This window comes from Oncorhynchus clarkii, chromosome 6, assembly GCF_045791955.1.
Source record: "Oncorhynchus clarkii lewisi isolate Uvic-CL-2024 chromosome 6, UVic_Ocla_1.0, whole genome shotgun sequence".
Taxonomy (NCBI): domain Eukaryota; kingdom Metazoa; phylum Chordata; class Actinopteri; order Salmoniformes; family Salmonidae; genus Oncorhynchus; species Oncorhynchus clarkii.
In genome coordinates this window covers 56,783,977-56,807,202 of record NC_092152.1, presented here as the reverse complement: position 1 = coordinate 56,807,202, position 23,226 = coordinate 56,783,977, and positions in this window count along the sequence as shown.

The window sequence follows — 23,226 nt, the reverse complement described above, 5'->3', positions numbered from 1 at the left end:
GCAGTTTTGATTGTCCCAGGGGAAGCGGGAAATCTCCTCGTCTCTTTAATTGTCCTCTGGGTTTCTCTACGGGTGGCTGGGAGGAGTAGTGGACAACCAACTACCAAGCTGCGCCATTGTTACAGGTTATATAACAGAATCAAAATGGTATCTGGTACTCCTCGTCAGCGCCATGGCAGACAATACTACTTACTCACTGAATAAATGTGAAACATTGCCCTGCCTTGGGAGCACTTGAGCATTAGGTTTGATAACCATTTGCATGAGAACCTACTAGGATAGACTATATCAACAGATCAGTTCTAGAAAGGTCTTTTTCAGGAAGTAAATAATTTTTTACTAATTGAGTGACAAACAGAAAGAAAGAGTCACACTCTATATCGTCTAATTGTATAGGCTGTAAACTATTGTCTTTTAACAGTTTCAATCAACTCATTCTAATCAACCTAATAATTATGACACACCCCTCACTATTGTCATTGGTTGCACTAATTGCACTGTTTGTCTACGTAGCCTGATTCAAGCATTCATGACATCACGCTGAAGGAGGCACAGTGATGCCGAAACGTTGGTGTTTTACACAATAAATGACTGGCCGTTTATTTATATAGAGTGTGCGACTGTCTTTATTTATTTTTAGAGCTTACAGTTTATTCGCCATTAGTCAGCACCTCTACATTAAATAATTGTCTCTGTGTGTGCGCCAGCTCATAATCTTTGTTAATTGAGTGACTAACATAATGTGAAGTTGAATAGGATGTTATGAAGGAGCCGTTAATTCTACCGGGGTTTGAATGTTCATATCAGGAAGTTTATTTTTGTTGACTTTTATGTAATACATACAGTATTTACTTCCACATAGCAGCAACACGCCCAGGATTAACCAACCATTTATTTTGTGAATGGGAAGAGGTGCAGGTGTCTACTAATGTAAACTTTCTCCCATAAAAAAATAAGAGCAAGTTAAGTTAATGAAAGCGGTTCTTAATGGCCTACTGTATGCTGTTGTATAAAATTAAATGACTTCCCTCTTTTAGACGTTGGCCACCTGTGCTCTTTTAGGGAACCACCAGCAAGGGAAGTGTCTTTAGCAAACATGGTCCTACGCAGGGCGTGAGGTACAACGGATCTACAACAATCAGCACATACCTGATATTAGCACTTATACAGCCAATGGTTCTCTTATATATAGTTGAAGTCGGAAGTTTACATACACTTAGGTTGGAGTCATTAAAACACATTTTTTCAACCACTCCACAAATTTCTTGTTAACAAACTATAGTTTTGGCAAGTTGGTTAGGACATCTATTTTGTGCATGACGCAAGTCATTTTCCCAACAATTGTTTACAGACAGATTATTTAACTTATAATTCACTGTATCACAATTCCAGTGGGTCAGAAGTTTACATACACCAAGTTGACTATGCCTTTAAACAGCTTGGAAAATTCCAGAAAATGGTGTCATGGCTTTAGAAGCTTCTGATAGGCTAATTGACATCATTTGAGTCATTTGGAGGTGTACCTGTGGATGTATTTCAAGGCCTACCTTCAAACTCAGTGCTTCTTTGCTTGACATTATGGGAAAATCAAAAGACATCAGCCAAGACCTCAGAAAAAGAATTGTAGACCTCCACAAGTCTGGTTCATCCTTAGATGCAATTTCCAAACCCCTGAAGGTACCACGCTGATCTGTACAAACAATAGTACGCAAGTATAAACACCATGGGACCACGCAGCTTTGATGCGAAAAGTGCAAGTCAATCCCAGAACAACAGCAAAGGACCTATATCGACACGAGTTCTATAACCTGAAAGGCCGCTCAGCAATGTAAGAAGCCACTGCTCCAAAACCGCCATAAAAAAGCCAGACTACGGTTTCCAATTGCACATGGGGACAAAGATCATACGTTTTGGAGAAATGTCCTCTGGTCTGATGAAACAAAAATAGAACTGTTTGGCCATAATGACCATCGTTATGTTTGGAGGAAAAAGGGGGAGGCTTGCAAGCTGAAGAACACCATCCCAACCGTGAAGCATGGGGGTGGCAGTATCATGTTGTGGGGGTGGCAGTATCATGTTGTGGGGGTGCTTTGCTGCAGGAGGGACTGGTGCACTTCACAAAATAGATGGCAGGAAATGTACGTGGATATATTGAAGCAACCTAAAGACATCAGTCAGGAAGTTAAAGCTTGGTCGCAAATGGGTCTTCCAAATTAACAATGACCACAAGCATACTTCCAAAGTTGTGGCAAAATGGCTTAAGGACAACGATGTCAAGGTATTGGAGTGGCCATCACAAAGCCCTGACCTCAATCCTATAGAAAATGTGTGGGCAGAACAGAAAAAGTGTGTGCGGGCAAGGAGGTCTACAAACCTGGTCAGTTACACCTGCTCTGTCAGGAGGAATGGGCCAGAATTCACCCAACATATTGTGAGAAGCTTGCAGAAGGCTACCCGAAACGTTTGCCCCAATTATACAATTTAAAGGCAATGCTACCAAATACTAATTGAGTGTATGTAAACTTCTGACCCACTGGGAATGTGATGAAAGAAATAAAAGCTGAAATAAATCATTCTCTCTACTATTATTCTGACATTTCACATTCTTAAAATATAGTGGTGATCCTAACTGACCTAAGACAGGGATTTTTTACTGGGATTAAATGTCAGGAATTGTAAAAAAAATAAAAATACAAATAAAATATTAAATGTATTTGGCTGTGGTGTATGTAAGGTGTATGTAAACCTCCGACTTCAGCTGTATTGCAATTATATGACTCAATATTTCACTGCTACTTCTTCTTTGCTGTGGTAAGTTAGTCAACAAAAGTTGAGAAAGCAAGAACACTATAAAGTATACAGTAGATGATGTACATGTAAAAGTCTCCTACCTTTACCTTATTCTCAACATAGTCATAATTGATTACTACCGTATGATCACGCTACATTTTCCTCATACTGCTTTACTTCTGCATAGTCAATAGATTTTTAGTGTAGCGCAGTACTGTTGCTGAGCTCCATCTGGACATAATATCAGGCCCATCTCCATCCTTCCGTGGGGGGGGGGGGGGGGGGGGGGTAATTCCTCCAGGCGGCACACCTTGCCTTGGGTCAGGCCCTCAGCCTGCTGGGTCAGGCCCTCAGCCTGCTGGATCATGCTCACTAACCCCCTACTGCACTCATTTGTCTGATTTGAACAGTGCACTTCGGACGCTTTGATGTGTCCCTCCGTCCATCAGGGAGACATGACGCAATGTGGTCCAAGTGTCTCTCGACCTTTTAAAGGGTATAGAGTCAAGGATGTCCCTGTTGACCAAACCCTCCCTAACCCAGACGACGCTAGGCCAATTGTGCGTCACCCCATGGACCTCCCGGTCACGACAGAGCCTGGGCTTAAACCCAGAGTCTCTGGTGGCACAGCTAGCACTGCGATGCAGTAGACCACTGCGCCACCCAGGAGGCCTCCCAGTCAGTCTCTTTGCTCACCTTATCTTCAACCAATTCCCTGTAAAGACACCTCTCCCTACCCTACCCTGGCTTGCCCTGCCAGCACCTGCTCTCTGAGCTGTTGGAAAACAGGATGTGACCATTGGCTGCAGATACTTCAACTTTTCAAGTTCTAGTATCTGGACTTAAATTGTGTCTACAGACAATATTGTCTGAATGGGCTGTAAGGTGAAGGCAGTGTCCTCTCAGTATGACACTAGTTGCTATCTGTGACTCCTGCTGGCTCTGAGAAAGCCACACAAGCCTGAGGTGTCATCTAGAAGGGTAAATAATACTGTCATCCCCAGCCTGAGGCACATGGCATTCCACCTCCACCCACACCGGGGCCTGGTTGCCCTGGAGACGGTGGCAGCAGATCTATCTTGTCACCCACTAGCATATTTTTTGGACCAGACATACGTGATTATTGCCATACAATTAATTGATGTATGTCAGTGATAGGCAGGTGTAGGCTACATCACATCAGGACTGGGTCAGTCCTTCCTGTCACACCAACCATGCCTATAATGCTGAGGCCTTTGTGTTTTCTGAGAACCCTAAGTACCAGCTGACGGAAAGCACTATTTTCTCCAAAACAAGACTTTGCCCATCTGTCAGTCAGGCGCTCGCTTCACCTGCCCAAGGTTAATTTTCAATCTTTCAAAACTGAAAACATCTATAACAATCAGTGGAGGATAACAATAGGATCTTTGTGAAGCATTTTAGGAAGACACCTTTTAGTCATTGGACCAGATCAACTCATCCAAAATGTATGGACCAAACACAGAGACAAACAGAGAGAAGCATTTTGGGCCCCTGCCCCTGTGAAACGCAGCTAGGGCAATAGCTGGGGCTGTGAGTCGCTGTGAAACCACAGTCGCCGCCGCCCTTTCAATCATTGACCACAGGAATGTCTTTCTTGCGGCCGCCTCACAGCAGACTTCCCTGCCCTCGGAGCCCGTCCATGCTGTATCTTTCTCACCTGGCCAGCGAATTCCTGGCTGAACAAACAAGGGCAGAGCTTTTTCGCCCCAGAGCCGTGGGAGCTCACTGCTCTTTAATCATCCACCTCTTTCTCTCGCACTCCGTCTTTCTCTCTCTTTCTCTCTCTGGCTCCCTCTCGCTCCATGTCACTCTCCCTCTTTCTCTCTCTGGCTCCCTCTCGCTCCATGTCACTCTCCCTCTTTCTCTCTCTGGCTCCCTCTCGCTCCATGTCACTCTCTCTCTTTCTCTCTCTGGCTCCCTCTCGCTCCATGTCACTCTCCCTCTTTCTCCCTCTTTCACTCTCTGGCTCCCTCTCACTCCATGTCACTCTCCCTCTTTCGCTCTCTGGCTCCCTCTCGCTCCATGTCACTCTCCCTCTTTCTCCCTCTTTCTCTCTCTGGCTCCCTCTCACTCCATGTCACTCTCCCTCTTTCTCTCTCTGGCTCCCTCTCGCTCCATGTCACTCTCCCTCTTTCTCCCTCTTTCCCTCTCTGGCTCCCTCTCACTCCATCTCACTCTCCCTCTTTCTCTCTCTGGCTCCCTCTCGCTCCATGTCACTCTCCCTCTTTCTCTCTCTGTCTCCCTCTCGCTCCATGTCACTTTCCCTCTTTCTCTCTCTTTCTCTCTCTGGCTCCCTCTCTGGCTCCATGTCACTCTCCCTCTTTCTCTCTCTTTCTCTCTCTGTCTCCCTCTCGCTCCATGTCACTTTCCCTCTTTCTCTCTCTTTCTCTCTCTGGCTCCCTCTCGCTCCATGTCACTCTCCCTCTTTCTCTCTCTTTCTCTCTCTGGCTCCCTCTCTGGCTCCATGTCACTCTCCCTCTTTCTCTCTCTGGCTCCCTCTCGCTCCATGTCACTCTCCCTCTTTCTCTCTCTTTCTCTCTCTGGCTCCCTCTCGCTCCATGTCACTTTCCCTCTTTCTCTCTCTTTCTCTCTCTGGCTCCCTCTCGCTCCATTTCACTCTCCCTCTTTCTCTCTCTGGCTCCCTCTCGCTCCATGTCACTTTCCCTCTTTCTCTCTCTTTCTCTCTCTGGCTCCCTCTCGCTCCATTTCACTCCCCCTCTTTCTCTCTCTGGCTCCCTCTCGCTCCATGTCACTTTCCCTCTTTCTCTCTCTTTCTTTCTCTGGCTCCCTCTCGCTCCATGTCACTTTCCCTCTTTCTCTCTCTTTCTCTCTCTGGCTCCCTCTCGCTCCATGTCACTCTCCCTCTTTCTCTCTCTTTCTCTCTCTGGCTCCATGTCACTCTCCCTCTTTCTCTCTCTTTCTCTCTCTGGCTCCCTCTCGCTCCATGTCACTTTCCCTCTTTCTCTCTCTTTCTCTCTCTGGCTCCCTCTCGCTCCATCTCACTCTCCCTCTTTCTCTCTCTGGCTCCCTCTCGCTCCATGTCACTTTCCCTCTTTCTCTCTCTTTCTCTCTCTGGCTCCCTCTCACTCTGCCGTCTTTCTCAATCATTGTCTGTGCTATTTCATACATTCATTCCTTTGATTATTGAACAGGTAAAATGTGAGTTTATTACTTTAGATGTACCTATGAATATTCATGTGATTTATTCTAATATCAAATTGTGATCTACAAACTTTACAAAATATATATATATCCCACTGTATATTCTCAGGTTCATTCACTGGCCACTAATGGGGCGAAGTGTCGTTGTTCACCGTCCTGTAGCCCTGTGATCAAAGCCTGTGCCTGTTCACTCCTTGCCAGGACGGTAACTGCACAAGTGATCCAGCCCCTGAACCTGCTGACTCACATGCCCCTTGTGAATGTGTTGGATCAGAACCACCACAGGCAGGAGGAGGAGGCAGTTGTTGTGCCCTCACAAGCCAGACGGTCGTTCCCCTTTGATCGATAAATGTTGACTATGGAGTCATGGAAACCCATGGCACTTGAGCCTGTAAGTGCAAGTCTTTGAAACACATCCAGGACGTGGTGCAAATGAACAAGGGACGTCACTGTGTTCACCATGCGTCCATGAGCTTGCATAAATTCTTCTAACTCTTCTAACCAAAGTAGGGCAGAGGTTTCTCATATCTTAAAGTGTAGTACCTACTGGATATACCTACTGTATACTGGAGTATTCTAACTCACAAAGCAGCGGGCTTGACAGTGACATGTACCATTGTCCAAATTCCTAGCTTAGTCATAAAGGAATGTGTTAGTGACTCATATGGTCAAATATAACAAAATTAATCACAAGTTGTTGTAACTTTCTGGTGAAACAGACCTTCAAGGCTAGGTATTAAGTAAAAAAGTAATTTTAAAGGAATAATTGGGCACAGCTACCAGAGTACAGTACAAGTAGCTGAGTTGCTCAATATTTTTTGCTTAAAGATAAGTTAGTGTTAAAAATAGATTACTGCATCATTGGAATCATATAGGGGAGAGTGGGGTAAGTTTAGCTAGAGGGGTAAGTTGAGCCATCCTTGTTTCTAGGAAACCATACACAAAATGTATAATTTGACCAAATATTTAAGAAGAAGTCATCATTTTATGAAGTCTGTAAAGGAAAAAAACACATGGAAAAAGTGGTAAGGAAGTTAGGTCCAGTTTCACCAATTCAAATGAATTTCTTGTGTTAGAGGTTTTATGATGCTTGCATTTTCACCAAAGTAGATACTTTTAAGATTGTTCTATACATCAATTGTCTCTATAAGCTTCAATATGGTCCTAAACCTAGCCTAAAAGTAGGCTAGGTTGTAGCTGTGTGGGCTAATATACTAAAAATGTTTGCCTTGGTGTAAGTTGAGCCAATGGCCATGAGGTAAGTTGAACCAATGTTTGAGCCAATGGCAAGTTGAGCAAATTGAAGTGTTTTCTTCACAGGCGTAATGCAAGGCATTATCACTGGGATATGAGGTAACAGCTTGGCATGGCCTGCTGTATGTTAAAAGTGTTTCAAAAAGTATACTGTTTGTTAGGTGTTAAGCCTGTTTTAAAATATGCTTAAAATGATTAAAAGACAACAAAAAAAAGCAGTTGTGATTGTGTTGAATTATGTTTAGAAAATAAAGATAGACATGGTTTTATAAAAATGTAGTGGTAATATTTCATTCAGTACAGAAATGTGTAGGTCGGCTTAACTTATCCTGTCACGTGGCTCAACATACCCCATACCCAGGGTAAGTTGTTTTGAGATACCACTTTTTTGAACAAGCTATGTTTTCAAAATAATATTTACATGAATACTGATGGTTTCCAAGGATACACAACATCTTGAAATATATACAGTGGGAAGAAAAAGTATGTGAACCCTTTAGAATTATCTGGATTTCTGCATAAATTGGTCATCAAATTTGATCTGATCTTCATCTAAGTCACAACAATAGACAAACACAGTCTGCTTAAACAAATAACACACAAACAATTACAATTGTTCATGTCTTTATTGAACACAGTGTAAACATTCACAGTGCAGGTTGGAAAAAGTATGTGAACCCTTGGATTTAATAACAGGTTGACCCTCCTTTGGCAGAAAAAACCTCAACCAAACGTTTTCTGTAGTTGCGGGTCAGACCTGCACAACAGTCAGGAGGAATTTTTGGGATGTTCTTGGGATGTCTGGTGTGAACCCCTCTCTTGATGTCATGCCACAGCATCTCCATCGGGTTGAGGTCAGGACTGACTGGGCCACTCCAGAAGGCCTATTTTCTTCTGTTCAAGCCATTCTGATGTTGACTTACTTCTGTCATTTGTGTTGTTGTCCTGTTGCATCACCTAACTTCTGTTGAGCTTCAATTGGCGGACAGATAGCCTTACATTCTCCTGTCTTGATAAACTTGGGAATTCATTTTTCCGTCGATGATAGCACGCTGTCCAAGCCCTGAGGCAGCAGAGCAGCCCCAAACCATGATGCTGTCTCCAACATAGTTTATAGTTGGGATGACGTTTTGATGTTGGTGTGCTGTGCCTTTTTTTCTCCACACACAGTGTTGTGTGTTCCTTCCAAACAACTCAACTGTAGTTTCACCTGTCCACAGAATATTTTGCCATTAGCGCTGTGGAACATCCAAGTGATCTTTTGCGAACTTCAGACGTGCAGCATATTGTAGACTCGTCGACAGATATATTAGCATCTTCCAGAGATTTCTGTTAGTCTTTAACTGACACTAGGATTCATCTTAACCTCATTGAACATTCTGCACTGTGCTGTTGCAGTCATGTTTGCAGGACGGCCACTCCTAAGGAGAGTAGCAACAGTGCTGACATTTATATACAATTTGTCTTACCGTGGACTGACTTCTAGAGATACTTTTGTAACCCTTTCCAGCTTTATGCAAGGCAACAATTCTTAATATTGGGTCTTCTGAGATCTCTTTTGTTCGAGGCATGGTTCAAACCAGGCAATGCTTCTTGTGAATAGCAAACTCAAATGTTGTGTTTTTTATGGGGCAGGGCAGCTGGAACCAAAATCTCCAATCTTGTCTCATTGAGTCAACTCCAGGTTAGTTGACTCCTGACTCCAATTAGCTTTTGGAGGAGTCATTAGCCTAGGGGCTCACATACCTTTTCCAACCTACACTGTGAATGTTTAAATGATGTATTCAATAAATACAATACAATAATTTGTGTGTTATTCGTTTAAGCACACTGAGTTTGTGTATTGTTGTGACTTAGATGAAGATCAGATCAAATGTTTATGTCAAATGTATGCAGAAATCCAGGGCATTCCGAAGGGTTCCCATACTTTTTCTTGCCACTGTAGATATCTTTGTTAGAAAGAATACAATATTTCCCTTGACGGAATGATGCTGAATGTAAAAAAGAATGGCTCAACTTACTCCACCCTAACCTACTGTATAACCATGAATTACATTTTGATATCAAAGGTGAACACTGTGTTATGGAGTATCTGGAGCTATCCGGAATGACCTCTGGATCTTTCTTTCAGTTTCTGTCTTACAGATTTCCCACAATGATTCCACTGTGGTGTGAGACATGTTGTATCCAAGTTCACCACCCATATCAGTAGTCTGTTATCATTAACTAACCTCTATAAATGCTTTTAATACTCCCATGCCAGTCTCTCCAGCAGGGACAATTGACTTCACATGTGCCGCAGATCTGAAGAGTCATTGATTGACAAATCACAAGCTGCCTGGGAAGTGACTCAGTTCTCGATGTTTTCTGCAACTCCTCAGTCGATTCAGTTGGGGTGAAATACCTTAGGAATAGCGTATTGCGATACATTCGACAGACAATGACTGCATAACAATTCCACATTGCACATTAACACAACATTTTATCTTTAAAATCACATAGATCTTAAAAAACTGGCATTTTTGATGAATATTTTGACTAATGTCCACAATAGATCTTATGAGTCATACATACAGTATTGTTCTGCAGATGAATGCCACAGGCAGTTGTTCTAGCATGTTATAGGCCAAAGCAGGACAAGGTCGTCTGCTCTGCACAACATACTGGAAATGAAGTATGCATTTAATTGTTTTGCATTGAATTGACTGATATACAGAAGTCTAAAAACAAAAATGCACACAAGAGGAACTCAAAATCCCAAAACACCCCACGGCCCATCTCACCCAACTGTTTCTTTCCTATGATATCTGTTCAAAGAAAGTCTGTTCTAACGTTTCCAGCCTTGACATTTATGTCCTACTTTGATAGGATGTTTATTTGGAGAGAGCAGTAGTGTGACGTGCTGGTTGCCTGTTAGTCAGTCAGAGGGCCTCGCATTCTAAAAGTGAAACTTTGGTCCTGTTTTTACTGTGTGCTGAATTGGCTATATTTTGTTAGTTTGGTCGGTGCAGCTGCCCTTAGCTCAGGCTTGATAGCGTAAAGCCTTTCATCCTCCCACGCAGGCAGCGATACCACGGCCCTGTCCTTTGTTCTCCCAGCTCCTTTACCTTCTCATACACCAATGGCCCTGCAGAGACCAGCTCTGCCCTCCACTAAACGTCAAAACGAAGATAGAAGGGGAGAAAAAACCTTTCTCAATTACTTCCGTTGTCCGGAAACAAATATAATTAGACAAATTCATAGATAGTGTGCGCCACCTTACTATGGGGCACAGTTTAATCCATGTGGTGTCTTCTCCTCCAAGCTGTCTTATCTTTAATTGAGTATTTGAGGTCAATTGGGATCATTTTAGATTTTTTTGAATGGATAGTGCCTGTAATGGAAGCTGTTTGAAAGTTTTTCCTGACTCTGAGTTAACCAACCACTGGGCACCCCACGTCATTTCAACGTGGATAATTGGGTAATATTTGGTTGAGACGTTGATCAATCAGATTACAACATATATTCACCCACTCATAAAGACAGCCAAAAGTGAGTTGATTTTCCAATGTGTTATCACTGTGCTGTCAACCATTTAAAAGCACACATTACATTAAATGTTCATGGTGCAAGTGATCAATGCTGTTTGAGTTAGTTAGCAGATTATTACAGCAATTGTGAAGATCTCCCCGGACCTGTGGCGACCTATGCATGCTATCTTGAACATGCACGCTTTATATGATTACATAAGAACAATTGTACAGTTACAGTAACCTCAAAGTAAAGCCATTGATGTTACTCATTTTAAAGGCCCAGTGCAGTCAAGAACGTGATTTTCCTATGTTTAATATATATTGCCACACTATGAGGTTGGAGGAATACTGTGGAATTGTGAAAATGATGATAATTCCCTTTTAGTGTAATGTCAGCCTGTTTTGGTGGGATGGAGTTTTGGACTGACTGGTGACATCACCAGCTGGTAAAATAGTTAAATAGACCAGTGGTGATTTTAGCATGTACATTTTGACGGGGCAAACTCTCTCAACATTTTTTATATGCATGCCAGCAAAGCCACTACACAACACAACACTAAACAATAGATGAATTGGACTACAGTTTAAATGTGTCACACCCTGATCTGTTTCACCTGTCTTGTGCTTGTCTCCACCCCCCTCCAGGTGTCGCCCATTTTCCCCATTATCCCCTGTGCATTTATACCTGTGTTCCAGACCTTGGCAGACGCCATGACTGTGCCTTGAATACATTGCTGGAGCATTTGCACAGATTATCTGTGAGGCCGCCGGCCACGACAGTAGCCTCCCAGCCCCCCAGTAACACCGCTGTCAGCAGTGCATCTCTCCAGGCCACCCGGGCTTCCCGAGAACCCCGCTTACATCCCCCAGAACGCGTCGCTGGAGGGTCAGGAACCTGTCGGGCGTTTCTCTCCCAGTGTTCCCTCATCTTCGAGCTGCAGCCCTCGTCCTTCCCATCGGACTGCTCGAAGATAGCGTATCTCATAACGCTAATGTCCGGGAGGGCTCTCGCCTGGGCTACTGCGGTGTGGGAACAACATTCTGCCGTGTGTTTCAGCCTAGAGGAGATTATGATTCTCCGTTGTCCGAGAGAGAGGCTGCCTGGAGGTTACTCCAGCTTCGCCAAGACTCCCGGAGTGTGCGAACTATGCGGTTGATTTCCACACGTTGGCTTCCGAGAGCGCCTGGAACCCAGCCGAACGCTTAGCCAGACTTAACTACTAGAGTTTTCTGTATTGCAGAACAGCCGGCCATTATGTGTCTGTCTACCTGCCCTTTAAAGATACCAGGTTCATCGGTAGGGACGAGTACTTTGTTGGGCCATACAGAGAGTTTTTCGTCTGCCCTTGCTCGCACCCCTCTCCATGCCATTCTGCTGTGGAGCGACCGGTCTAAATCTCTTCTGGTTCTCATTGACTCTGGGGCCGACGAGATTTTCATGGAAGCTACCCTGGTGTCTGAGCGGGGCATACCCATTCAGACCCTCTCCAGTCGCCTGCACGTTAGAGCAGTGGATGGGCGCTTTATAGGTAGGTTTACCCACAACACTATTCCTATCCACCTGTGTGTGTCCGCGGAACCATAGTGAATCTATACAGTTTATGCTCATCAAGTCTCTTCAGGTTCCCGTGGTATTGGGGTTTTCTTGGCTCCGGCGCCACAATTTCCTTATCAACTGGACTGCTGGTTCTATCTTAGGCTGGAGCCCGTTCTGCCACGCCCATTGCCGGAAGTCGGCGCAGCCTGCCCCGGGATGTCTTCCTGTGGGCTCGGAAGAAGCCTCGGACCTCTCTGCCGTTCACTCGGAGTACCAGGATCTCCGGGAGGTTTTCAGTAAGGCCCAGGCCACTTCGCTTTCTCCGCATCGACCCTATGACTGCGGGATTGACCTTCTCCTGTGCACTACACCACCCCAGGGATGGCTGTATTCACTGTCGGGTCCGGAGACCAAGGCTATGGAGATGTATATCGAGGACTCCCTGGCTGCATGGGGTATCCGTCCTTCTGCCTCCCCCGCCGGCGCATGGTTCTTCTTTGTGGAGAAGGACAAAACTCTGTGCCTGTGCATCAACTACCGGGGCCTCAATGTCATCACAGTTAAGAAACTCTACCTGCTACCACTCATCGCCTCGGCTTTTGAGCTGCTCCAGGGGGCCACTATCTTCTCTAAGTTAGACCTGCGGAACGGATACGGGAAGGTGATGAGTGGAAGACAGCTTTCAAGACTTCTAGAGGACACCATGAATACCTGATGATGCCATTCGGTTTGACCAATGCTCTTGCTGTGTTCCAGGCCCTGGTTAATGACGTTCTCCGCGATATATTGAAGCGGTATGTGTTCGTCTAACTCGACGTCATCCTTGTCTTTTCCCGCTCGGCTCAAGAACACGTTCTCCACGTCCGACAAGTCCTCCAGCGTCTCCTGGAGAACCAGCTGTTTGTCAAAGCCGAAAAATGCAAGTTCCATCATGCCACTATCTCCTTCCTTGGATACATCATCGTGGCTGGGAATGTGCAGATGGATCCAGGAAAGGTGAGAGCGGTGGTGGATTGGCCCCAACACACGTCCAGAGTGCAGCTGCAACGTTTCTGGCTTCCCCCCTGTCAGCACTCTCCTCTCCCAAGATACCGTTCACATGGTCCCCAGCTGCTGACCGGGTGTTTCTGGACGCTAGCGTCCCACCTCGACAACAGCCAGTAAAATTGCAGGGCGCCAAATTCAAAACAACAGAAATCCCATAATTAAAATTCCTCAAACATTCAAGTATTTTACACCCTTTTAGAGATAAACTTCTTGTAAATCCAGCCACAGTGTCCATTTTCAAATAGGCTTTACGGTGAAAGCACACCAAACGATTATGTTAGGTCAGCACCTAGTCACAGAAAACCATAGAGCCATTTTCCAGCCAAGGAGAGCCCTCACAAAAGTCAGAAATAGCGATTAAATTAATCACTAACCTTTGATGATCTTCATCAGCTGGCTCTCACAGGACTTCATGTTACACAATAAATGTGTGTTTTGTTCGATAAAGTTAATCTTTATGTCCAAAAACCTCATTTGAAATTGGTGTGTTATGGTTATTATCAAATTAAAGATATACTCATCATAAACATTGATAAAAGATACAAGTGTTATTCATGGAAATATAGATAAACTTCTCCTTAATGCAACCGCTGTGTCAGATTTCAAAAATGCTTTACGGCGAAAGCACACCTTGCAATTATGTTTGGTAAGCGCCAAGTCACAGAAAAACAGTCAGCCATTTTCCAAAGAAGGAGAGGTGTCACAAAAGTCAGAAATAGCATTATAAATATTCACTTACCTTTGATGATCTTCATCAGAATGCACTCCCAGGACTCCCAGTTCCAGAATAAATGTTTGTTTTGTTCGATAAAGTCCATAATTTATGTCCAAATACCTCCTTTTTTCCCGAGCGTTTAGTACACAAATCCAAACTCAGGAGAGGCGCGGGCAATTCCAGGCGAAAGTTCAAGAGAAAAGTCATATTACAGTTCGTAGAAACATGTCAAACGATGTATAGAATCGGTCTTTAGGATGTTTTTATCATAAATCTTCAATAATGTTTCAACCAGAGAATTCCTTTGTCTTTAGAAATGCAATGGAACGCAGGTCGCTCTCACGGGTAAGTGCGTGATCAGCTCATGGCCTTCTGCCAGACCTCTGGTTGAAACAGCTCTCATTCGCCCACACTTCACAGTAGAAGCCTCAAACAAGGTTCTAAAGACTGTTTACGTCTAGTGGAAGCCTTAGGAAGTGCAATATGACCCCATAGACACTGTATATTCGATAGGCAATGACTTGAAAAACTACAAACCTCAGATTTCCCACTTCCTGGTTGGATTTTTTCTCAGGTTTTTGCCTGCCATATGAGTTCTGTTATACTCACAGACATCATTCAAACAGTTTTAGAAACTTCAGAGTGTTTTCTATCCAAATCTAATAATTATATGCATATTCTAGCTTTTGGGAGTGAGGGCCGTCCTGTCCCAGTTTTCTGCCCTGGACCTTAAGCTGCATCCCTGCACTTTCTCCCATCGCCTTAACGCCACGGAGAGGAATTATGATGTGGGGAATCAAGACCTACTCGCGGTGAAGATGGCCTTGGAGGAGTGCAGACACTGGTTAGAGGGGACAGAACTTTCATACATAGTGTGGACGGATCACAAGAACCTGGAATATCTCCGCACCGCCAAGCGTCTCAACTCCAGGCAAGCTCGATGGGCCCTGTTGTTCACCCGGTTCAACTTCACCATCTCCTACCGCCCTGGGGTCTAAGAATGTTCAGCCGGATGCGTTTTCACGCCACTATTGCCCCGCTTCTACACCCCCGGACCCTGAGACCATTCTTCCTACCTCGTGCCTGGTGGCTACCCTCATCTGGGGAATAGAGAACCATGTCCGTGAAGCGCAGCCCGGTTAATTGGATGTTTGTCCCAGATGCTGCCTACTCCCTGGTCCTGGAATTGGCTCATTCCTCCAGGCTTCCCGCCACCCTGGCTCCCGTCAGACCCTGGCCTTTGTGCAACAATGCTTTTGGTGGCCCACCAATGGTTCCGGACGTCTCCACGTTCGCCACCGCCTGCACTGTCTGTGCTCAGAACAAGATACATTGGAAAGCTCCGGCTGGCTTCCTTCAACCTCTGTCCCTCACCGTCCCTGGTCCCTGGACTTCGTCACTGGTCTCCCTCCGTATGATGGCAACACCACTATCCTCACAGTGGTGGACAGGTTTTCCAATGCCACCCATTTAATTCCCCTCCCCAAGCTAACTTCGGCCAAGGAGACGGCCCAACTTACGGTGCAGCACGTCTTCCGGATCCATGGACTTCCGGTGGACATGGTTTCCGACAGTAGTCCTCAGTTCTCAACTCATTTCTGGAAGGCGTTCTGCACACTCATTGGGTCGTTGGCCAGCCTGTCCTCCGGGTTTCAACCCCAATCCAACGGCCAGTCGGAGCGTGTCAATCAGGAACTGGAGACGACTCTTCGGTGCCTCATCTCGGCCAATCCCACCACCTGGAGCCAGCAACTCATGTGGGTGGAGTACACCCGGAACATCCTTCCCTGCTCGGCCACTTGGCTCTTGCCCTTTGAGTGCTCCATGGGTTATCAGCCCCCGCTTTTACCAAAGCAAGAGGTAGAGGGCAACATACCCTCTGCCCAGACTTTCATCCGCTGCTGTCGGCGTACCTGGAAGAGAGCTTTGTCCGTTCTTCTCAAGACCACCTCCAGGCATCGTCAACAGGCGGACCGCCATCGGACCCCGGCTCCCCGTTATTGTCTTGGGCAGATGGTATGGCACTGGATTACTGACCTCTGCCTGTCCTGGCCCTGAGCCTGCCTGCCGTTCTGTACCTTTCCGACTCTGCCCTGGATTACTGACCTCTGCCTGCCCTTGACCCATCGTTTGCTTGCCCCCTGTTTTTGTAATAAACTTTTGTTACTTCGAACTGTCTGCATCTGGGTCTTATCCTGAAGTCTGATAAAAGGTGACAAACGGTGCCCACAAACTTTTATGGCCTACATAGGGCTGTCCCAACAGCAGTCACAACATGTTTCCAACACCTGGCTATCAGCGGAGCCTTGTCTGGCAGCAAAACAGTTCATTCAGCTGCTTAAAACAACAGAGCTAATATGGCTGACTTGCTTTAAACAAATGTGGTTTCTACTGACAATTGAGCTGCACAAATGCTATGGCATAATAGGACGACGAGCGGATAAGTGGCTGTCCGTAATTTCAATTAAGACATTATTGAGCGGGCTAGGACAGACGTAGTATTCAGTATTCAGACCCCTCTTTCCACATGTTGTTACGTTATAGCCTTATTCTAAAATTGATTAAATCGTTTTTTCCCTTCATCAATCTCCACACAATACCCATAATGACAAAGCAAAAACAATTATTCAGACCATTTACTTAGTACTTTGTTGAAGCACCTTTGGCTGCGATTACAGCCTCGAGTCTTCTTGGATAGGACGCCTCAAGCTAGGCACACCTGTATTTGGGAAGTTTCTCCCATTCTTCTCTGCAGATCCTCTCAAGCTCTGTCAGTTTGGATAGGGAGCGTCGCTGCACAGCTATTTTCAGGTCTCTCCAGAGATGTTCAATCACGTTCAAGTCCGGGCTCTGGCTGGGTCACTCAAGGACATTCAGAGACTTGTCCCCAAAGCCACTCTTGCATTGTCTCGGCTGTGTGCTTAGGGTGCATTGCACTGTGTGCATTGTCCTGTTGGAAGGTGAACCTTTGCACTAGTCTGAGTTCCTGTGCGCTCTGGAGCAGGTTTTCATCAAGGATCTCTCTGTACTTTGCTCCGTTCATCTTTCCCTCGATCCTGACTGGTCTCCCAGTCCCTGCCACTGAAAAACATTCCCACAGCATGATACTGCCACCACCATGCTTTACCATAGAGATGGTGCCAGGTTTCCTCCAGACGTGACACTTGGCATTCAGGCCAAAGAGTTCAATCTTGGTTTCATCAGACCAGAGAATCTTGATTCTCATGGTCTGAGAGTCCTTGAGGTGCCTTTTGGCAAAATCCTATTCGGCTGTCATGTGCCTTTTACTGAGTAGTGGCTTCCGTCTGGCAACTCTACCATAAAGGCCTGATTGGTGGAGTGCTGCAGAGATGGTTGTCCTTCTGGAAGTTTCTCCCATCTCAACAGAGGAACTCTGGAGCTCTGTCAGAGCGACCATCGGGTTCTTGGTCACCTCCCTGACCAAGCCTTTCTCCTCGAATTGCTCAGTTTAGCCGAGTAGCCAGCTCTAGGAAGAGTCTTTGTGGTTCCAAACTTCTTCCATTTAAGAATGATGGAGGCCACTATGTTCTTGAGGACCTTCAATGCTGCAGAAATGTTTGGGTACCCTTCTCCAGATCTGTGCCTCGACACAATCCTGTCTCGAAGCTCTATGGGCAATTCCTTCGATCTTGTGGCTTGGTTTTTGCTCTGACATGCACTGTCAACTGTGGGACCTTATATAGACAGGTGTGTGCCTTTCCAAATAATGTCCTATCAATTGAATGTACCACAGATGGATTCCAATCAAGTTGTAGAAACATCTCAAGGATGATCAATGGAAACAGAATGCATCTGGGCTCAATTTCGAGTCTCATAGCAAAGGGTCTGAATTCTTACAGTATGTAAATAAGGTCTCTGTTTTTTACTTTTAATAAATTTGCTAACATTTCTACATTTGTCATTATGGTAATTGTGTAGATTTATGAGGTGAAAAAAGTAATTTAATCCATTTTAGAATACGGCTGTAACGTAACAAAATGTGGAAAAATTCAAGTGGTCTGAATACTTTCCGAATACACTGTTACTGTTTGTTCAGCACTTTTGAAATGTACAGCGTTTCGGGTAGCCTTCCACAAGCTTCCCACAATAAGTTGGGTGAATTTTGGCCCATTCCTCCAGAGCTGGTGGAACTGAGGCGGGTTTGTAGGCCTCCTTGCTCGCACACGCTTTTTCAGTTCTGCCCACAAATCTTCTATAGGATTGAGGTCAAAGCTTTGTGAAGGCCACTCCAATACCTTGACTTCGTTGTTCTTAAGCCATTTGGCCACAACTTTGGAAGTATGCTCGGGGTCATTGTCCATTTGGAAGACCCATTTGCGACCAAGCTTTAACTGATGTCTTGAGATGTTGCTTCAATATATCCACATCCTTTCCCACCTCATGATGCCATCTATTTTGTGAAGTGCACCAGTCCCTCCTGCAGCAAAGCACCCACACAACACGGTGCTGCCACCCCCGTGCTTCACGGTAGGGATGGTGTTCTTCGGCTTGCAAGCCTCCCCCTTTTCCCACCAAACATAACAATGGTCATTATGGCCAAACAGTTCTATTTTTGTTTCATCAGACTAGAGGACATTTCTTCAAAAAGTACGATCTTTGTCCCCATTTGTAGTTGTAAACCGCAGTCTGGCTTTTTTATGGCAGTTTTGGAGCAGTGGCTTCTTACATTGCTGTGGATATAGATACTTTTGTACCCGTTTCCTCCAGCATCTTCACAAGGTCCTTTGCTGTTGTTCTGGGATTGATTTGCACTTTTCGCACCAAAGTACGTTAATCTCTAGGAGACAGAATGCATCTCCTTCCTGAGCGGTATGATGGCTGCGTGGTTCCATGGTATTTATACTTGCATACTATTGTTTTTACAGATGAACGTGGTACCTTCAGGCATTTGGAAATTGCTCCCAAGGATGAACCAGACTTGTGGATGTTTACCATTTTTTTCTGAGGTCTTGGCTGATTTCTTTAGATTTTCCCATGATGTCAAGCAAAGAGGCACTGAGTTTGAAGGTAGGCCTTGAAATACATCCACAGGTACACCTCCAATTGACTCAAATTATGTCAATTAGCCTATCAGAAGATTCTAAAGCCATTACATAATTTTCTGGAATTTTCCAAGCTGTTTAAAGTCAAAGTCAACTCAGTGTATGTAAACTTCTGACCCACTGTAATTGTGATACAGTGAATTATAAGTGAAGTAATCTGTCTGTAAACAATTGTTGGAAAAATGACTTGTGTCATGATCAAAGTAGATGTCCTAAACGACATGACAAAACTACAGTTTGTTAACAAGAAATTTGTGGAGTGGTTGAAAACGAGTTTAAATGACTCCAACCTAAGTGTATGTAAACTTCCGACTTCAACTGTATCTCCCTGACATATTACATAATTTAAGCAGCAACATACAATACATTTTTGGACTCACCTTGTTGTGCTGTGCTCACTTGAACAGGAAGGTGGCGTGGCGGTCCTTCATGGGCAAATTTTTTCATCAAACTTTGTCATCAAGATCTGGTGTTCTCAGGATTTATGGTGCTTTCAAGACAACTGGGAACTCTGAAAAAAAACGAGGTCGAATCTTCAGGTCGGAGCTCTTGAAAGAGGCCTAAGTTCCCGACTTGGAATTCCGAGTTGGATGAATGCTCAAAATGTATTTTCCCAGTCGGAGTCTTGAACTCACTGAAGTTTGAGATTTCCTAGTTCTGAGTTTCCAGTTGTTTTGAAAGCGGCAGAAGTCATGCTGGATTGACTTATTCTTTTAAACTTGCAAAAGAGACCCTTAAACCCAGAGTTGGACCACACATCCACTCCACTGAATAGCAGGCAAGTGATTGCTTTGCAATGCTTGCAGTTAGCCACTGATTACGTCCAAACCACTCATTGTTGAATTTGGGATTTCCAACTTATTGTGTAATGTTTCTGTCCAATGGCCGATGAGCACCGATACATTTTATCTATAATTTCTCTTCATAATTCATTTTCATTTGACAATGATTGAAAAGGATTTGCCAGTAGATTGTCGACTTGATTCATGATGATGACTGCTAGATTGCTAGATAAGGTTTTGTGTGAGAAATTGCTCTTTGCTAAGAAGCTATTTTTGTTTATTTCTGACCTTTTGAATTGAAAACAACCCCAGTAGAAATGATTTGATATTGGAATAAAAAAACGTCTACATTGGACCTTTGAGTTTGAATGTAACATTAGTTTGTAAGCCTTCATTTTAGTATATTTACTGTATTACAAAAGTAATATTGAATTGTGTTTGGTTGACAACGAAACCAAATATCAACCTTTAAAACCAAACCAAATATCAACCTGTATCTATTGCTTGGATAGCTCCAATTTGTTCCAACTAGTACCAATTAGTTAACTTGTTGACAAGTCAATAGGCTATTTATTGTATTTCAAAAGTGATATTGAATTGTGTTTGGATGTCAATGCAACCAAATATCAATATTTCAAGGAGTATTAACTTCTTATTAATTTGTAGATAAACTGAAATTAAAGCCAGACTAAGTCAGTGGTACAGAAGGAACCAACCAAGCAGAAGATTCGTCACCTTCAAATGTTGATATTAGGTTGTGTTGACAACCGAACACAATTGAATATCACTAAGTATTATTACATTTGAAATCAACCGGAGCTTGAAACCCAAGGCCTGTATATTATTGTCTGTTTTTTTTGCTGAATTCTGGGTTGAATTGAAACAATAGCTGCTGATGACTTTGCAAATGCTTGATAAAGTACATTTCAGTTGCTCTGTTCAACTTTCCCTTTGGAGTGACTTCCAAGAGCAACAGTGAACCAATTTCCTTTTTAAAAGGAGATCTCTCTCAACAATCATTCTCACGATAGCACATTGTTAATAGGCAGTGACAAATATCATAGCTATGCAGGGCTTGGTTAAAACCCTGGATAGGAGACCAAAGGGTATCTGTAGAGAGATCATTGCTCCAGCCTATTGTATTTTCTTCTGATAGTGGATATAACGTTGAAGATCTGATTTTTTTGTTTTAAAGGTACAAATTCAAAATATTTTACACAAGATTTGTCTATGTTGAAATGTGGTTACCGTGATGACAATCAATTTAACCTTTATTTAAAAAGCAAGTCAGTTCAGATCAAATTCTTATTTACGATGACGGCCTACCCCAGCCAAACCCGGGCGACGCTGGGCCAATTGATGACTTTTTAAAAATCCAATGTATTTTCCACGTAGATTCCATGTCACAATACCTTGACAAATTACATGTAAACAACGTTGATTCAACCAGCTTGTGCCCAGTGGGCACTAGTTAGTGAGATTTGAGTGGAGGGGTTTTAGGGAGTAGCACAGGAAGTTATTGTTAGTCTGTCTGTTTGTGTGCGTATGGTGTGTGAACAAGAGAACCAGTGTGTGAGTGAATGCTATGTGTTTGCACTCATATAGACCTACCAAGGCCTTTTGGCTACAGGTGTTTTGTGTTAATCAGAGAATCTGGGGATAGATATAGGGGAATGGGGACAAAATAGCATGCAGGCTGGGTGGGTGGGCTGCTTTCAGAGACAGAGCAGTATCTATGGGGTGGGGGAAGTGCTATGCGGCTTGGACAGGGGCCAGGGGGTGGGGAGAAGATCAAGGGTAACCCAGGACATATTGGAGGTCAATGCTCAAACACCCAGTCTTGCCTGGCAACCACCCCAGGAATGTTCTCACAGACCGTGCAGGGGAAGTTGGGAGCCCCCCAGACAATTGGCCAAGAGTTAATATTGTCCTTCCGGGTCAAAGGTTAAATGCAGGAAGGTCAGGAAGGAGTGCAGGAATGAGCTGGTGTGCTGAGACAGTGCCCCCAGTTGTATAAAGTGAGCTGAAGAACTGGCCATAGAGGGGCCAGAGTGAAGAATAATGTTCCTCGGGCCTTTAGAGCACCAATTGGGCAACAGCTGGCCATGGAGTCAAGTTACCCCCTCACACTCAACAAGCTAGTGGTATCAGCCATGCACAGACAGATATTCTTGTCAAAGTCAGCCTCATTGACTTCTAGGAACAGCAGACATTGGCTAGTGTAGGACAGAACAAGGCATTATCATGAAGCTTATCAGTGTGCAACTCAAATGTTTGTTCTTCCTCAGGAAGTGTGAAATGTGTTATGTTGACATGTGACTATGAATGATAGAAAGTCTTCAAGATAATGTGTGGATTGTGCCGGACCTCATGGTCTACACACCATGAAAGGATTTGACACTGTGCCAACTGAACTAGTCATTCATTTGATTAATTCATTCAGCAGTTCACTCATCAAATTCTAATTTCATTCATCCACATATGGTTATTAGATTGTGCTTTGAGGAAAAAAATCAGATCATGTGTGATAGTGTGTGTTTGTTGTGTGGGATGGACAGATCCCATTTCCTTGTCTGCAGTGGAAAACTTTGAGAGCCCATCCCCTTCTACAGGGCTCATGTTACCCTGAGAGGCAGGAATGCATGAATGGCGCCCTCCCTATATCTGACTAGCTCCTTCATTCACAAATATTTAGTAGATAAGTCAACTGACCTCCACTGTTCAAACAGGGGCGGATGGAGGAACTTCAGGCAGACACAGAAGAGGTAGAATCAATGTTGACGTATAACTCAGATTCTGTTCAAGTTGCCCGGATTAACAATATAAAGATAAAAGGATGTTGCTGTATGTGTTCTCTAATAACTGGCTTCAGCACGTCATGTTTTAACATGTTTCTATATATCAAGGGACCAAGAGAAGATATGAGCAGAGAATTGACTGCTTCTCTTGTATTTGAACTTATCGTCAATTAAAAACATTACATATTGTTCACAATCGTAAAAGGATGTTTGCGTGTTTTTTGCCTATGCAGTTATGTCCTTCAAATATTAAGATACATTTGCTAAATCTTTTGACCCATTGACCAGGCATTGCTAACAGTGGCAGCTGAAAAAAGACTCTTGCGTGAGTCTCAAGAGTTTCCGGAACAATGCTCTGTTGTCTGCTGTGGGAGGAATGTTTTACTTTCAGGAGTGTTTGCATCCATCTATTCTATTATACACCTGAAGCAGAAACAAGCTGCGTCTCTTGAGAGCAGTAGGCCACATCCTTGTATTATTTTCACAGGTAACATATGATAAAGGTGTCTGTCCATTTCTTTTGTCTCCTTAAAAACAGCGTGAGC